Below are 6,990 nucleotides of genomic sequence, written 5' to 3'. Positions count from 1 at the left end.
TATGTAAATGAGTATGCAATTTATTTATATTGTGAATTCATTTCAGTATTCCTAGTAAGGTAATGCCAATAGGCGTGATTTAAATGTCTAAAACAACCTGTATATGCATTTGAGATGTACAACTTATAGGAGATCCAAAACATGCATCTCCTAGTTTATGACTACATACATTGTTAGATGAAGTTAAGTACTAACCAACAAGTGGGAGCATTGGAATATTTAATAAATGCTTTAAATGTAGCATGTTAATTTCCAGTAAAATATTATTTAAATATTTTATTTTCACAATTCAAATCAACTATTATTTAGTTTTACTAATATGGACATAGATAGGGCGAGTTAGATGAAGTACTAACCAACCAGTGGGAGCACTGGAATATTTAATAATTGCTTTAAATGTAGCATGGTAATTTCCAGTAAAATATTATTTAAATATTTTATTTTCACAAACACTATTCCGTATCCTTAGCTTTAAATGTAGCATGGTAATTTCCAGTAAAATATTATTTAAATATTTTATTTTCACAATTCAAATCAACTATTATTTAGTTTTAACTTGTAGCATGGTAATTTCCATTAAAATATTATTTAAATATTTTATTTTCACAATTCAATTCAACTATTATTTAGTTTTAACTTGTAGCATGGTAATTTCCAGTAAAATATTATTTAAATATTTTATTTTTTCATTCAAATCAACTATTATTTAGTTTTACTAATATGGACATAGATAGGGCGAGTTAGATGAAGTACTAACCAACCAGTGGGAGCACAAATAACTATTCTAATCACTTTCCCTGTTGTATGTCGCCTAGTACAAACAATTGTTTTAAGTTTTCCCTGTTGTATATTGCCTTGTACAATAATTATTACAATTAAGTCTTCTCTGATATATTTTGTCTTGTACAAATAATTAGTCTAATTAATTTCCCCGTTGTATACTGTTTTGTACCAATACTTATTCATTGAGTGTAGTGCGTATTCCGCACCAAAGTGTTATAAAGGACACATACACTGTGGTGTTCAGATCCATTATTATTTCACTAGTTGTGTATTATTTTGTCTGTATCTCCTCGGAGACATTTTAATTGTGAATAAAGATTTATGGTTAATTTGCAAAAAGTGTTCTGAAGACTGGTGGCGTCCCTCACTATTCCAGCCTTAATTTTAATTGCGTCTATATCCACCCCCTCCCTTTTGATTATTTTTCACAATTTCTTATACAAACTATAGATATGGGTCAAAATCATTACATTAATGACACAAATAAGTTACACTTTATGCAAACTATAATGAAATTGAGGGGGCAGCTAATAAATTTAAACTATAGAGTGAGTCGTAAAAGCGAGAGTCACCTCTGTTCAATGTGCAATCTCAATGCAGTTGAAGATTTACTGCATTATGTGGCTGAATGTCCAATTCTTAAAGAATTTAAAATCCGGTGGTTCAATAAGAAAACGCTGACAAAAACTGAAATAATAAGTTACTTGAATGGGCAGAATAATTGTTTTAATAATTGTTAAAATTTCTTGAGTGCCCACACAAAGGAATGGCTTAAAGAAAAGTTCAAAATATTTAAAAAATAAAAAGTGGCCAGACCAAATTGACATCCAAATACCTCGCTTAATAATGCAGAACATACGATGAAATATGGTGAAACGCCGGCACGAAAGAAACCCAAACGAATAAAACGAAATTTGGAAAAACTAAACACAAAAAGTGGCTATACCAAATTGACATTCGAATATCTCACCTAATAATGCATAACAAACGATGAAAATCGGCGAATAAGCGGCACAAACGATGACAAAGACATTGCCAAAAAAAAAAAAAAAATTAGAAAAAACTAAAAAAAAAAGGTTATATCAATTTTACTCATAATAACTTGACACGCGAATATCTCGCTTAATAATGCGGCACAAACGATGAAATTTGGTAAATGCCCGGCACAAACGAATAATAAATAAAATTTGGAAAAAACCCAAAAATAAAAAGTGGCCAAACCAACTTGAGATGCGAATATCTCGTCTAATAATGCGGCACAAACGATGAAATATGATGAATGGCTGGCACAAACGATTGGTAAAAAAAAAAATTCCAATAACTAAAAAAAAATGCGCCCAGATTAAATTGACATGCAAATATCTCGCTCAATAATGCGGCACATACCATGAAATTTGGCGAATCTCCAGCAGAAACGGGGCCAAAGAGATTGGCTAATATCTCGCTCGGTAAGGCGACACAAACGAAAATAACTTTATATAATATAAAATAGTTATTTGTAAAGTTGTAGGTAAAAGAAAAGTACTATTATTTTCTTTAATAGATAGGTATTTATGGCTAAATATATATCCATCAGCCGCTGTTGTATGCTGGCAGTTAGTTAGTTTAGTTCACCTAGAAATGCGCTGCTGGTGTCAGAATGTTAGTAACTGTTTTTCTTCAATAACATGCGTAATTTAGCGGCACAAACGATGATATTTGGTGAATCGCCGACACAAACTAAGCCCAAACGAATAGTAAAATGAAATTTGGAAAAATTTCTAAAAATAAAAAGTTATATTAATTTTACTTATAATAAGTTGACAAGCAAATATCTCGGATACTAATGCGGCACGAACGTTGAAATTTCTTGAATGGTTTACAGAAATGTTCAAAAAATTCAAAAAATAAAGTGGCCAGACCAACTTGACATTCTAATATCATGCTTAGTAATACAACACATACGATGAAATATGGTGAATCGCCGACACGAACGAAGCCCAAACGAATGGAAAAAAAATTTTGGAAGTAACTTAAAAATAATAAGTGACCATTCCAACTTGACATGCGAATTTCTCGCATAATAATGCGGCAAAAACGATAATATTTGGCGAATCACTGGCACAAAAGACGCCAAAGAGGTTGGCAAAAATAAATTTTGAAAAAGTTCCAAGAAAAAAATGTGTCAGTTTTTGTCATATAAACTTGACACGCTAATATCTCGTTCGGTAAGACGGCAGAAACGAAAAAAACTTTTTATATTATAAAAATAGTTATTTGTAAAGTTGTAGGTAATAGAAAAAAAACTAGTATTTCCTGTAATAGATAAGTATTTATGGCTAAATATTGTAAAGTTTTTCCAAGAACTTTACTTACACAACTAATGCCTGCCACTAGTTATTAAATAATATGTGGGTTTGATAAATAATAAAACTCGTAAAGTTGTAAGTAATAACCTGGTTTATTGACGCATTACCTTTACTCACATTAACATTTACTAGCAACTAACGCTATTCATTACAGTTACCATTTACAACAGTCACAACAGTTTTCTGTTACTTACTCTCTATGTAACGCCACAAAACTGTTCCCCGACTGACCACTGGTCCGCACTGCACCGAATTGCACTAGACTCTGCTACACAAACAAAGCTCTACTCACTAACTGACTAACCGCCTGACTAGCTACCACTGACTGAAGCACTCCGCAACACTGACTCTCTCAAACTGACACTTCCAAAGTGTCTCTCCAAACCAACGCCTCTCCAAGACTCACTCAAAACTAACTGATTAAAACTGATTAACAACTCTAATAACTCGTTAAGAACTCTAAAAACTGACTTCTCCAGCTGTGTCTGCCTCCTGTAAACTGCGTGCCTCCCTCCAACTGGGACTGCCCTCCACCAACTCTCTGAGCATAAGTTTCCACGCCCACCTGACGTTCATTGGCTGGAGAAAACATACTGCCACCACCTCAGCTGGGGCCGCCCTCCTCCTACTCACTGTCTCGCTCCTACCTGTCAATCACTGGCTGGGAAAACACATATGCCACCACCCCAACTGAGGCCTTTCTCTTAGCTGGCTTTTACACAGGTCACTAACTCCTTGAACAATCTAGCCCTTTCCTTTCTAGTTCAGATAGAGACCGGCCCTTTTGTCTACATAGTGGTGGCCTGATACCGACTTTGGTCGCTTAACCCCTAGAACAATCTAGGCCTTTCTTCTCTGCCACAGGTATATACCGCCCTTTTGTCTACACAGTGGTGGCCTGATACCGACTTTGGTCGCTTAACCCCTAGAACAATCTAGGCCTTCCTTCTATGCCCAGGTCAACTTCGTTACACTATGTACCCATCAGCCGCTGTTGTATGGTGGTAGTTACTTTAGTTGACGAAGAGATGCTGGTGTTAGTAACTGTTTTTCTTTAATAACTTGCGTAATTTAGCGGAACAAACGATGATATTTGGTGAATCGCCGTAATAAACTATGCTTAAACGAATGATAATTTTTTTTAAAAAACTCATAAATAAAAAGTAACCAAACCAACTGGACATGCTAATATTTTACCTAATAATGCAGCACAAACGTTGAAATTTGGAGAACCACTGGCACAAAAGAGGCCAAAGGGATTGGCAAAAGTGAATTTTGAAAAAAGTTCTCAAAGAAAAAGTTATGTCAGTTATTAAAATGGTTCTCTCTCTCTCTCTCTCTCTTTAGTCATATTAATTTGAAACGCTAATATCTCGCTTGGTAAGGCGTCACAAACGAAAAAACCTTTTGATATTATAAAAAGAGTTATTTGTAAAGTTGTAGGTAAAAAAAAAATTATTATTTCTTGTAACAGATAAGTATTTATGACTAAATATAAATCATGCTGGCAGTTATTTACTTTAGTTCACGTAGAGATGCGCTGCTGGTATCCGTACGTCAGTAACAGTTTTTCTTTAATAAATTCCGAAATTTAGAGGTTAAAGCGATGAAATTTGGTGAACTGCCGGAACAAACTAAGCCCAAAACACAAAAATAAAAAGTGGCCAAACCAACTTGAGATGCGAATGTCTCGCCTAATAAGCGGCACAAACGATGAAATTTGATGAATTGCCGGCACAAACGATTGGTAAAAATAAATTTTCAAATAACTCAAAAAAATAAAGTTCCCAGACTAACTTGACATGCAAATATCACGCTCAATAATGCGGCACATACGATGAAATATAGCGAATCACTAGCACAAAAAACGCCAAAGTGGTTGGCAAAAGTGAATTTTGAAAAAAGATAAAAAAATAAGTTAGGTCAGTTTTTGTCATGTTAACTTGACACGCTAATATCTCGCTCGGTAAGGCGTCACAAACAAAAATAACTTTATATTTTATAAAATAGTTATTTCTAAAGTTGTAGGTGATAGAAAAATACTTTTATTTCGTGTAATAGATAATTATTTATGGCTAAATATAAATCCATTAGCCGCTGTTGTATGCTGGTAGTTATTTTAGTTGACGTTGAAATGCTGGTGTCATTATGTTAGTGTAACAGTGCTGTGAAAGTAGTTGCTATGTTTATTAACCACAGCTGTGGATTTGGTTTGAAAAATGATTTTTTTTAGGATTTTGTCATTTAGAGTTGGCACTTGCTGGAATACAGACGAGGATTGCAAATTTGTAGAAAAACCAGTTTCCTTCTTGCTGACCTGCGACTTTTCTTGTCTGCGGCCCATGCGGCGTATGTATGTTCATTCATATATTAAATATTTTGTTTTATAAAGAGTTAACTAAAGATATGTGTCAAAATTATTACATTAATGACACAAATAAGTTACACTTTATGCAAACTATAATGAAATTGAGGGGGCAGCTAATAAATTTAAACTATAGAGTGAGTCGTACAAGCGAGAGTCACCTCTGTTCAATGTGCAATCTCAATGCAGTTGAAGATTTATTGCATTATGTGGCTGAATGTCCAATTCTTAAAGAATTTAAAATCCGGTGGTTCAATAAGAAAACGCTGACAAAAACTGAAATAATAAGTTACTTGAATGGGCAGAATAATTGTTTTAATAATTGTTAAAATTTCTTGAGTGCCCGCACAAAGGAATGGCTTAAAGAAAAGTTCAAAATATTTAAAAAATAAAAAGTGGCCAGACCAAATTGACATTCAAATACCTTGCTTAATAATGCAGCACATACGATTAAATATGGTGAAACGCCGGCACGAAAGAAACCCAAACGAATGTGAAAAATATTCGAAGAGGGCTAAATGAAATGTCCAAGGCGAGGACGAAATGTGGGAGAGCAGTTTAGTCTAATTATGTTGTATTGAAAGGAGGGGAAATAAAATGTGGTGGACGCCACAGCCACCCAAAATACCTTCGCCAAAGCCTTACAAAAAATAACAATTATTTATTGATAATACAATACCAATTGGCTAGACAACATGCAATTGACAACTACACAGTTTATCCTTCCTGACGTAGGGAATGTTAATGCGAAGAACTTTACAATTTTCTTGCCTGGCGACAAGGGAAATCTCTCCACATGGGAGTACAAATAGGTACGTACAATGTTTTTCACTTACAGAATTAAGGCCTTTACAATTGAGGGGGCAATTATATGCCAAGACAACATAAATGACAATAATGTCAGAAAGGGAGTTATTCTCCACTGATACTTGTATTAATATATTGTAACGAAGTTGACCTGGGCGGAGAAGAAAGGCCTGGATTGTTCTAGAGGTTGAACGACCAAAGTCAGTAACAGGCCGCCACTGCATAAACAAAAGGGGCGGTATCTACTTGTGGCAGAAGAGAAAGGCCTAGATTGTTCTAGGGGTTAAGCGACCAAAGCCGGTAACAGGCCACCACTGTGTAGACAAAAGGGCCGGTCTTTACTTTAACTAGAAAGAAAAGGGCTAGATTGTTCAAGGAGTTAGTGACCTGTGTAAAAGCCAGCTAAGAGAAAGGCCTCAGTTGGGGTGGTGGCATATGTGTTTCCCAGCCTGTGATTGACAGGTGAGAGGGAGACAGACGGAGTTGGAGAGAGACGGAGAATGGGAGGAGGCGGCTCACAGCTGAGGTGGTGGCAGTATGTTTTCTCCAGCCAATGAACATCAGGAGGGCGTGGAAACTTATGCTCAGAGAGTTGGAGGAGGGCAGTTCCAGTTGGAGGGAGGCACGCAGTTAAAAGGAGGCCGACACAGCTGGAGAAGTCAGTGTTAATCGAGTTTCAAGCAAGTT

This window comes from Rhodnius prolixus, unplaced genomic scaffold, assembly GCF_049639745.1.
Source record: "Rhodnius prolixus isolate KJV_2025 unplaced genomic scaffold, Rpr scaffold_27, whole genome shotgun sequence".
Classification (NCBI taxonomy): domain Eukaryota; kingdom Metazoa; phylum Arthropoda; class Insecta; order Hemiptera; family Reduviidae; genus Rhodnius; species Rhodnius prolixus.
The sequence above is the reverse complement of the archived record's forward strand: the minus strand, read 5'-3'. Positions refer to the sequence as shown.